General features: G+C 34.2%; 1 long non-coding RNA gene across 1 annotated transcript; it reads right to left on the bottom strand.

The window, feature by feature from the left end:
* Positions 1-2,437: 2,437 nt before the first annotated feature.
* LOC148783328 (uncharacterized) lies at positions 2,438-7,329 on the bottom strand. The gene is made up of 4 exons (XR_016050393.1): positions 6,153-7,329; positions 5,574-5,689; positions 3,995-4,087; positions 2,438-2,723 (listed from the first exon to the last, which is right to left on the bottom strand). It is a non-coding gene; the product is annotated as an uncharacterized LOC148783328 (long non-coding RNA).
* Positions 7,330-12,661: the final 5,332 nt, after the last annotated feature.

Genomic DNA, 12,661 nt, shown 5'->3' with positions numbered 1-12,661 from the left:
ACAAGTTATTTTGTGAATGTCAATAAAGGAAGGAATTCCTTAGCTAACGCTGGCCAAAGTTAATTATATCAAATTTAATGGTGATCCTTTGGGGTCTTATATACATGGGTAGGGGAGGGTCCTATATGATCATTACTTTTATTATTATTAAGAATGATGATCCTATGAGACCATTCCACCCCCATGTGAATAGGACTCCAAAGGATCACCATTAAATTTGACACAAATCACTAGAAAAGTCAAATCCTACAGCCATGTAATAACTTTTCTAGAGATTTGTACCAAATTTAATGGTAATCTTTTGAGATCCTACACACATGGGTCTGAAAGGGTCTCATAGGATCATTACTCTATTATTAATATTATTATTGCTATTATTATTATTGTTGTTGTTATTGTTGCTGCTGCAATACTTTCTCTACCTCCCCTTGTAAGTTTCGTACTAATTAATGAAACTTTCTTAACCATTTTAAAAAAAAAAATTTAGAAGAAAAGGAACTCTTTTTACATGTTTCTAAATGGCTTATTTTATTTTATTTTATTTTTGAATGTTATTTCTTAATGGCTTTTCTCTTTAGTGGAGTGGATAGATACCCAAAAGGGTCACCAGTGATTCTTGTTGCCTTTATTCTTGAAACTAAGGCCCAGTTTGGATATCAAAGAAAAAAATATTCACATTGAAAAAAATGTAATTTTTTTCCTCCTCAATTGAGAAACATTATCGTTTTATTTTACTATGTTGGTAGACTGTTTGGATGTCTATTAAAATATAATAAAAAAATTTTATTTGCCAGATATGTCTGTTTGGATGACATGTTTGTTTGGATGCATTGCAAGAAATTGATAAGAAATCCCAAATCCAATTTACACAATTTCAAAATTTAATTTTATCGATTCATTTGTTTCTAGATATGTAGTTTATTCCTCTAGATCTGCTGTTTATTCCTATAAATGTAGGAGATAGAGAGAATGAGAAGAACCCAAAAAGTAGACAGAAGTTATGGGCAAAAGAGTTGAGATGTCCTTTACAAACCTTCATCTGCAAATGTTTTGAGGTTGTAAAACATCTCCCTCTACATACTCAGAAAACCTCTCAATTAAATTTACATACTCAGAAAACCTTTCCATTAAATTTAGATGGAGAAACTCTATGTTACAAAGAAAAACTCCACTCTCAAGACCCGAAGAATCCCAATTCCTAGAGATATCGAGCAAAACTCTGAATTTCTAGAGAGAGTAAGAGAAAGGAATTTAAGAGTACAACCGCTCTCTAACAACCGGTCGAAAATGTATTGAGAGAGTAAGAGAACAACTGGTTAAGAATGTATAGAGAGAGTAAGAGAAAGGAATCTAGGAGTAAAATCGCTCTCTAGCAACCCGTCGAACTGTTAGGGAGAGCTCTGTGAAATTAGGATTCGTACTAGTATTGGGAGATGGGATCTGCATCGTTGAAGATGAGAGAGGGATTTGCATAGTTGAAGATCAGAGAAGGAAAGATGGGATCAGCATAGTTAAAGATGAGAGAGGGATCTACATAGTTGAAGATGAGAAAGGAAAGAGCTTCGAGACTTGCTTGAGAGTGGGAGAGAGGCTTTTGTAAGTGCTAATCATAGCGGGAAAGTTTGGGGAAAAGGCTCGAAGAAGGAAGCAAAAAACATTTGAGCGAGCTCACGTTTTTTAGCAAATTTGGCTTATTTGAGCGAAAAAAATTTACCTAACTCAAATTTTTTCGCTCACGTTTTTGAGAAAATTTGGCTTAGAGTCATAATTTATTTTGTTGGGGAATAAAATCTAATGGGGTTATCCAAACGGGTCCCAGTTACTATCTCAATCTTTTTTTATTGTCATTTAAAAATATTACAATTTTGGGTACATCCAAACTGGCCCTAAACATGTTAGAAGATCGCATAATGATTTTTAATCTAATAAGGCTGATGGAAAATTGTTCTATGAGCTGGGGACACATTTCTATATTTGCATCCCCCGAAGTATAAAGCATTCATCTTAAAGATGGATGCAAATGGGTGGTGTTAAAATTCTGAATCCCCCAGAGAAATCCGGGTATTTGATTAATTATCAAGAATCGACAAAGTCCCGTATACATATATGGCTAATTAGTTATTGATAATGACAAACTAATCTAATATTATCAAGAGAGATATCTACATCAAATACAAGACAACTTAAAATTAAAAATTATCCTCAACTATCTCTATCTCCTCAACTATCTCTATTTCTACACTCCCCCTCAAACTGAGGTTGGGTGAACATCATCAGTTTGTTAACGAGATAGTCATGACGAGCACGAATCATTGCCTTGGTAAAGATATCTGCAAGTTGTTGTTGGGAGATAATATATGGGAGTGTAACTTTTCCAACCAGAAATTTTTTACGAATGAAATGACAATCAACTTCTATATGCTTTGTGTAATCATGAAACACTGGATTTGACGCAACATGTATAACGTTCATATTATCAGCATACAATGGTATAGGAGTTTGATGAAGAATATTAAGGTCTTGTATAAGGCCTCTCAACCAAGTAATTTTACTACAAGCTGAGAACATTGCTCGGTATTCGGCTTCTACAAAGATTTAAACACAGTTTGTTGTTTCTTACATTTTCATGATATGAGAGAATCTCCAAGAAAAATCCACCACCCAATGGTTAAGCGTCTAATATCGAGGCATCATGCCCAATCCGCTTCAGCATAGGCTCGTAGCTGGAGAGAAGAGTTAGAAGTGAATAATAGACCTTTATGATATGTACCACATAGATAACGAATGATACGATGTGCAACAGAGAGACGGATGCGACGATGATCAACAACAAATTGGCTAACGACTTGAATTACATGAGAAATATCTAGACGAGTCATAGTGAGATAAAGTACACTCCCAACCAGTTGTCTATAAAGAGTAGGATCCGGAAGTTTATCTCCATTATCGTTTCTATATTTTAGATTCACTTCCATTGATGTATCCACTTGTTTCTCATCAGATAAGTTGGCCAGTTTGATCAAGTCTTTGATATACTTCTTCTGGTTAACTATATATCTATTAGGGAAATAATGAATCTCCAGCTCAAGAAAATAAGTTAAAGAACCCAAATCTTTCATTTTGAATGAGAAACTCTTTCAAGTGTCTGATATTATCAAGGTTGTCTCTTGTGATGAGAACATTATCAATATATAGGAGAAGAATTATTATTTTTGAAGAACAATGATAAGTAAATAACGAATAGTCATGAGTACTTTGTTTCAACCCAACATGTAGAACGGCATGTTGAAATCGTTCAAACCAAGCTCTTGGAGCTTGTTTTAAACCATATAAAGTCTTTTTTCAAATAACATACCATAGATTTATCATTACAATAATCATGAAAAGGTCGCATATATACTGTATCTTTCAAATGTCCATGGAAAAATGCATTTTTCACATCCATTTGAGATATAGTCCACTGACGAATAGCTGAGAGGGTAATTGAGGTTCTTACAATAGTGATTTTAGTAACAGGAGCAAACGTTTAATCATAGTCTATGCCATACTTTTGTTTATAACCTTGAGCAACTAATCGTGCTTTATATCGTTCAATCCTTCCATCAGATTTAAGTTTCACATAAAATGCTTATTTATTGCCAATAATAGATGTGTGAGGAGGACACGAAATAATATTTCAAGTATCATTTTCCAACAAGGCACTGATTTCTGCATCCATTGCCTCTTTCCAACAAGGCATTGTTAAGGCTTGCTGGTAGGAGGAAGGAACATCCATTGAATCTAAAGGGGTAAATAATGATCTAGGGATTAAACAGATATCTAGGTCTTTAGAATGAACCTCAAATGTATTAAGAGAAGTAAACAAAGCTCTAGGCTATAGTAAAAATTCAAAATCATCAAGGGAGAAGTCATATCGATCATGTGAGTGAGGTACACGTGAAGAACATCGTAACTGAGTAGAAGTATCAATAGGAGTAGGAAAATAATCACTTACAGGTAGAGTGGAGGTTTGACCTTGCTCTGGTTGGTGAGATGAAGTGTGCGTGGATTGGTGTTGTTGGCCTTATTGTTGAGGCGCTGGAAAAATCTGGAAAGAAAGGAGCAGAGGACCTTGATGATTTTACAATTGAAGAGTAATAAAATATTCTTTTAAAAAAGATAACAATCCGAGAAATATGTATACGACGAGCTATTGGATCATGACATAGAAACTCATTTTCATCGGGACAATATCCCGCAAAAACACAAGTGACTGTTTGAACAGAAAATTTTGTTCGTTCATGCTGAGGAAGATGAATGAAACATACACACCTAAAACAATGCAAGAGAGAACAATCATGATAAACATGAAATAATGAATAATAGAGAGATTGTTTATGCAAAACCAAAGATGGGAGGCGATTTATGAGATAAACAGCTGTTGATGCAGCTTCAACCCAAAAACTATGAGGAATATGAGAATCATGTATAAGGGTCATCACAACTTCTAAGATATGACGATTTTTTCTTTCAGCTATGACATTTTGTTGTGGAGTATACGGACAAGTTTTCTGTGATTGAATAACCCTGTGTTTTCAAAAGTCTTGAAAATCATTTGATAAATTTTCCCCCCCAGAGTGTGACTGTAAGATTTTTACTTTGGTATTAAACTGAGTTGCAATCATGGATAAAAAAAGTTTTAAAATGGGTTAACACTTCTGATTTAGGTATATCATGTACATTCATCAATGAACTTATATCACATTCTGGATAAAGTTGGAGCAGTACCCCACACATCTCTATGAATGAGATGAAAATGTGCAGTTGTCTTATCTACTCGAGTCAAAAAAGGTAAACTGGTGCTTTTATTCAAAGAACAACTAATACAAGATTTATTGATAGAATTCAAATAAAGTGCTTTATTGAGTAATGAACCAAAACGAAACAAAGTATCTAACTAATTCGCATTCGGATGACCAAGTCTCCGATGCCACATATGTCATTGTTTATTGGAAACAGAAAAATCAAAATTCGATGGAGAAAAGAAAGAAGCATCATGGTTTGGTTTCTCAAACTCCAAGGCAAACAAACGACCAATTCTACGCCCCTTCCCTATCACTTTTCCAGTACGTTGGTCCTATATTAAACAACCATTATGAGAAAATTGAACATTGTAACCATCATCAACTAGTTGGCCCGCAGAGATTAGATTAGTAGTTAATTTAGGAATAAATAGGACATTACGTAAAGCAAAAAGGTGTACCAACGGAGATAGAAAGTGAAAGATTATTAGTACCAAATAATATTCAGTTTCTCTCCATTAGCTGTGAGAAGCTGATCATTACCTTGGTATAATTTAGTAGATGGTGGACTTGTGTACACTCCAGTCATATGATTAGAGGTACCCGTGTTAATAAACTAAAGGGGATTTATATTAGGGGATATGTGAGAGTTCATACCAGACAAGGCCATAATAAAGAAAACAGAAGAGATAGCCGTAAATACAGAGTTTTGTATCAATTGTCGAATATCATCTTATGTCTGGGACATTGCCATATTTGCGTCATGAATAGTGCTGGATAAAGGGTCTCTACCTTTAGTCTCTTGGAAGCATCATTATCAGCTTAGTATGCCCTATAAAAAGGTTTTCATGTATCGAATGCCCGGTTGCCGCGCCAAGAAGGATTTTGACATTCTGTGATAATATGCCCTGCACATTTACAATAAGTATAAAAATTTTTCTTCTTACATTGGGATGTTATATGACCATATCCTTTACACTCATAACATTGCAGTAAATATGGATCCTTTTATAATGGTGTTCCTCTAGCCCATTGAACTACAAGTATAAACTCTATATCTTTTTTTCCCTCAATGGTGGATTGGGTCGTGATTCTCGTTTCCTCACAAAGTAATTCATCGAGAATAACATCCATATTTGCTAAAGTTTGTAATTCAAAATATTGGCTTGAACAATCTCATAGTCTGGGAGCAACTTCATCAAAAACTGCATTACTTTCCTGTCACCATTTATCTCCATTAAGCTCTTAATGCAACAAGCACTAGTGAGAGCCTTCAAGTTGAAGGATTCATATTCAGTCCACAAGTTCATCAAATGAGCATAATATTCCCGAATAGTTTTCTCTCATTGGCTATAAGAAAACATATCATACCCGATTTGAAAGCGTCTTGCAAGATTTGACTGCTGATAAACTTTTTCCAAATATTTCCATATTTCCACATTTCCACATTTGAAGCTTCTTGGCCTAAGCCCTCTCTCTATCTTTCTCTCTCTAGTTACTGCGAGTAATTCTGGAAACGGGGTTTGTAGCACGGATCCTTTGTTATAGGCGCTTGGATTGCAATCCTTCGCTACTCTCAGGTGATCTGCAATTTCATTACCTTGGACCAATGTATTTGTGGGATATGCAAAACCATCTCAGGTGATCAGCAAACTCATCACCTTGGACCAATGTATTTGTGGGATATGCAAAACCACCTCTTATAAAAGCGATTCGTGCAAAGTTGCTGGATGTGGATGAGAACTAGCGAATTGGGTTATGTTCCTCTAAGAGAGAGAGGGAAAGAACAACTAGGAGAGAGAGAGCCTGCGGTTTGATAGAGAAAGGGCTAGAGAGAGAAAGAGAGACTTTGTGATAAGGGAAAAGGGGTTAGTATCTGGAACAATGTGATACAGAGAAATCTAGAGAGATAAACCATAGGGCAACGACCAGCCTTCTTTCCATTGGCCTTAGCACTTTCTTTGCTAGGGTTTGCAGAGGCTGCACCACCGCACGCATCAGCTACAAGCACGGATCACAGAGAGCCCAAACAAGATCTCAAAGGACCGCTTTATATCATGTTAAAATTCTGAATGCCCCCCAAAAATCTTTATATTTGATTAATTGTCAAGAATGTACAAAGTCCTATATACATATACGACTAATTAGTTATTGATAATCACGAACTAATCTAATCTTATCAAGAAAAATATCTACATCAATCAAATACAAGATAACTTAAAATTAAAAACTATCATAAACTATCTCTATCTCTACATGTGTTCCATCTAAAAACAGTCGAAACTCCAAATGTTTTCTTCAGAAAATTATTATTTCAAATTTTTAAACTTTATTTATTTTTCATATTCATGATCTCTTTATTAGAGATTATATGTCCTTAAAAATTGGGTAAAAAAAATCCATCTCAAAAATAGATTTTTAATAGGGGACTCATTTGACTCATAGAAACTGTGTCCAACGAAGACATATATCGCTGACATAACAAAAGCTTTTGTTGATGACCATCCCGTGATAAAACAATGAACAGGCTGGGCCGGGCTCGGGCCTCCTTAACATGGATTTCGGCTGGGCCTAAGCCGAGCTTGGATCCAAATTTACAGGCCAGGGCTGCCCGCCCCATTAACAGCCCTAGAAATATAGAAAATAAACATTAAACCAAAGACTAAAACCATGGGAATGGTTCTTAGAAGTTCTTTTATTTACATATTTTTTTCTCTTCTTTCTTTCCTCTTCATTCATCTAGGTTATTTGCAGCTAAATAGGATTTGACCCCAGTACGTTATTCTATACAGGTCATGCTCTTGATGTTTTTCTAGGTTAGTATATTAGTTTTTGTGTTTACAAGTTTTTCATTGTTCTTAATTTTGTGTCAATGCAACTTCTATACTAGATTTGGATTTACGCAATCACAAATCATTTGAATGTAGTTCATGTATGCTTTTTTTTCTTTATGCTCCTTTTATTTCCATCTCTTATAATACTTTCTCCCAATAAAGCAAGACCTAATGAGATAGGAAATTCTCCCGTGCATCTCTCTTTTTATCGAGGAAACCATAAATTTGGACATCCATGAAAATGAAACATATAATTTGGGGTAGAAGTTGGGTGCGTATCAGTAAATCATTTTAATTGACTTTTACTTGAGGATATATGCTTAAGGACATGCATATTTTGGATTTCTTTATAATATATTATAACTTTAGCATTCACAAAAATAATAGGTTATCATTTTATTTATTACTTTCATTCTAATGCTATTGTAATTGGGGGTTTACTTCATGTTGTTGCACTTTATACTCGATGAATACGGTCCCCGTGATTACTATACCTTGAAATTTGATCTCAATATTTTTGGATTTTATTTAAAACTTCCATAATTATTTATGAATTTTCATGCATCAATAAAGATTGCATGAATTTTCACTGAAAGAATAGGATGTCTTTTTTTAGTAACTTTTATATATTGATTTTCTTTTCAAGAGCTTTTAATACATTTATTTATGAAATTCATGCCCCTTAAAAATCGTCTATGACTAAAATTTTAGAATGTTTTAATGATGTTGTTTAAAATATTTCTAAAATTACAAAGATAGATACCAACTTTTAAAATTTTCATCCTTATGTAATAAAATTATGCTTCAACATTTGTGAATGGCTAATTCTTTATTTTTATTCATTTTTAATTAACAAATCTTTTGTCTCACTTAAAATTTTTTGGAGAGGTTTGGCTTATTTTTTTTCCCAATATTTATAAATCCTTATACTTTGGAATTAGTTTTAAATTTTTTTTTAAAGAAACTTCATATTTTTAATGGAAAATTTTTTGATTTTAAATTATATTTTAATTACGGAAGTACGTGATCGATATTAACATTTCGTAACCTTAGTGAATTTTTCTATTAGTTAATCAAATTGAAATGATCATTGTATCCATTTATATATTTCATTATTTTGTGTATATCTTTGTATCGAGAGAATTTTATGGTTTTTTACTCGATGGTACATACTTTTAACCACATACTTTTTTGGACTTATGTCGTCTATCTGGTGTATATATTCTTTTTATTTTTTTCTTCATTTTTTTTTTTCCTTTCAAGCTTTGATCACTCAAAAGTAGTCCATTACAATAAATTGTCTTGAAAAGAAATAAAGAAAAACAAATCTAAGATCAAAACTTGATGCCACTAAAATCATTGTTCTATTTAATAAAAAAAAAACCAAAATAATATGTTTGGAAATAACAAAAGACATAAGAAATAAATATAGTAAAAAACAAGAGTGTCGAAAATTACATCAACCAGGTTTATTATACCCCACACCGAGTCACCATCTTCCAATAACGTGGGGTCAATGGATAACTTTCAATATCAAACATGGGAAAACAAATAGGCCAAACCTTATAATAGAACAAGAACTCTTATCATGGCTTAGATCTCAAACTAAGTCTTGCCCCTTGATAACCTAGATGAAAGATATGACATCTCATTATTATGGCCCTTAACCCTTTAGGCCATGAGATAAATAGGAGATGAAAGAGATAGCATCTAAGTGGGGCATGCCCCTTTTGCAAGAAGAGAGAGAGAGAGAGAGAGGGGGGTGGGGCGTGCCCCCCTTATCACAAACTAGAGAGAGAGAGTTCTACTAGGGGCGTGCCCCTTTATTATCTTTTGGGGGAGAGGTAAGAGATTAGGTGTGTAGGAGATATGAGAGAGGGCACCCTTTTATATAGTGCTTGAATAGGTTTAGGGTTTCTTGTGGTTTTCCTCTTTTAATAAACTTGAATATGCATTATTGATCTTGGGCAACTTATGGGTTGAGAGATATGAACCATCTATTCTATAGATTAGACATCAAAATCATATGGTTCCATTGTTGAATTTAAATCTCCTTAATATAAAGAACTTTCTTAAAACTCATTATCGTTTCCCTCCAGCCTTATGGCTTGAGCCAACAAAATAGAAAGTATATGGGGTGGGGCATGCCACCCTATGGTGGCTTCAATGGGCCCCACCAAATTGCCATGGTGGGCTCATATGTACTCTTTGGTCTCCTGTGCAATATTAAAATATTTTAAAAATAAATTATGATTTTTAGAATTTTATAAAATCCTATTTGAATATTTAAATCAATGTAAAATCAATATCTCTATTTTATTAATCCAAATTAATCTATCTAGAGATTCAAAAAAATTCATATAATAATTCTTAAAAACAAATATCATTAAAATAAATATAATTAAATAATTTTGATGGGAAATGGATCTATATGGTTTAGGAATAAATAAATAAACACTGGGGTACTCCACGTTCTACTGTGGACTACGGTCCATACTTACGTTATCAAACCGACCCAATGTTTCATATGACCCAGAGTTTATCATAGAGGCTCATTAGTAGATCATCAAAGTCGGCCAATAGGTAAGAAAACGTAATCCCAGTATATGGATTTCAAATTCTCGCTTAGAGACTTATCAATATCACCTAGACCTGATATGACCACAGCTCGATGGTACATAGGTGTAATCTCTCTCAAAAGCACAAGCTTCACCTTGAAAGGTGGTCCATTTTTCCAAAACGGCTATCATATGTGCGTACTATGTGATGGTACGCAGATGAGGCTTTACCCCATTCTCTGAAAGCCTCCATCACACATGAGGGCCACACAAAGAGATGACTTATCATAACCATTATCGTTTTACTCTCAATGCCTAGGTAACATAAGTTTTTCTCAACCGACTGACCTAGCTCGTCAAACACTCATAAAACCTTTAATGACTACATATACCCAACAAGGGCTTGTTCGGGTGTGCGCCTCTAGAGATATTCATCTCTTCTATGATTATGAATAAGGGACAAATATGTGTTTTCTCTCCAACTGTAGTGAAGAAATCGCCACTGCTCTTTCAAGTTTTTACACAAGCAGAGTTTGGAAAGTATCACACACAAAAGCCTTGTATGGTGCTGCAAACAGGTCAGGCTTGGCAGTAGGCTTCGGGGCCGGCCTAGGTTTAGGCTACCTAATAAGGTCTACTTGCCAGGGTCTAGAGCCCTGACACAAACAGGCCAGGCTTAGCAGTGGGCTGGCCCAGGTTTAGGCTACCTAATAAGGTCTACTTGCCAGAGTCTAGAGGCATGAATTACAAACATTCGTAACTTTTATTTTTGTTTTGGGTAACTCAATGGGGAGAGGGCCCCCTACCCTGGATAGGAATTGAGCCTAGGACGTAACGTTGCATATCGTCAACCGCTAACCAATTAAGCCCGGGCTCTTTTCATCCGGCATTCCTAAACCCTCACACTATAAAGAAGATAATAACCCATTCGAATCCGTGCTCCCAATGTTTAATGATCATTCGAGTCCCCTGCCTCCCTACATATACACATGGAAAGGTTTCTATATTTCCCTTATCTATGCTGCCCCTACCATCCAGCTGTCCAATTTTAATCAAGAGAGCTGCTCACCATTTGATCTTAGATCCGATGTTTTAGAGTATTTTATTTTTAACTTTTTTTTTTATATAGATTGTCTAAATATGAAATTTTTTCTTTGGGGCGCACCTATAAAAAAATATTAAAAATAATTTTTTGATAAAATATAATGACCAAAATACCCCTTGAAACTTTTAGGGGTATTTTGATCATTTTATTTTATTAGAAATATTTTTTTTATATAGATTTTTTGCTAGTGAGAGGTTAAAAGAGGTTTAGATGTCCAAAATTTGGTGTCAAAATAATTTATAGACAAAAAATTAAAAATAAAATAATGTAGAGATGTAATATTGTGATTGAGACAATCTTAACTCTCCATTCAAAATGGATACTTGGATAAGGAGAAATATATAAGTTTTATGATATAGGGGAAGCATAGAAAGCTTGCCCTTTAGACATTATATGGGTGCATTCCCTTAACAGGATATACGCCACTAGTTTGAACCTTATGTGGGACTTTCATAGCCACTGCACGTTATTTTTAAGATAAGGCAAACGAGCAATACGTACACCTGGTGCTATCAACGTATAATATACCTGTGATTACTATTCTAAGCCATCCAATTTAAGTGGACCATATGAGTAACATTACTCATACTATATTCATTTTTTATATAAATTATCTTGACATAAAATTTGGCCGTACACACGTCTAACAAGGATGCATCTTAACAAATATATTTTTGATAAAATAAAAAATAAGCAAAATGCTATTGCAAGGTGCAAGAGCATTTTGGTTAAATTTTTATCAAAAATATCTTTTATTAGGTATAACCCTTTAAGAACTGAAAATTCCTGAAGTTTCAAGGCCAAATAATTTGAAAAATAAAAAATAAAATACTTCAAGCATCTAATAAGTTCAGTGTTTCCTGCGGTTTAAAATGCATGCCAATTGCCTTTCAAGGACTTCTTAATGCCTACCATATATTCTCATCTTAACGTCATGCATGTGAAAGAAAAACTTATGTGATCATTTATCGAGGAATACATTTTTTTTTTTTTTTCTTCACCTACTTCTTTTGGTAAAAAATCACTTACATGTGGTCTTTATTATATAATAGAAAAATTTTTAAAATAAAATTAACATAACAATTAAACCAAGATCTTAACAACTTGATGCCATTGAAACAACTATGTACTATGCTTAAGAATAAGATAAGATTGCAAGAAACAAAATGAAGAGTGCTGGAGATTACCTCAACTGGGCTTATTATACTCCACACGGAGTCACTACATCCGATGGCGTGGGATCGATGGTCTAGCTTCAATCTCGAAACGGGAAAGTAAATTTTGGCCAAGTCACACTAATAGAACATGAACCCCTTTGATCACAAACTCAAACCCTAGATGAATTATCTTAGCAACTTAGTTTGAGAGAGATAGATTCTCTTT

The sequence above is a fragment of the Amborella trichopoda genome, chromosome 2 (genome assembly GCF_054954075.1).
Source record: "Amborella trichopoda isolate Santa Cruz 75 chromosome 2, AtrichopodaSantaCruz75HAP2 v2.0, whole genome shotgun sequence".
NCBI classification, from domain to species: domain Eukaryota; kingdom Viridiplantae; phylum Streptophyta; class Magnoliopsida; order Amborellales; family Amborellaceae; genus Amborella; species Amborella trichopoda.
The sequence above is the reverse complement of the archived record's forward strand: the minus strand, read 5'-3'. Positions and strand labels throughout refer to the sequence as shown.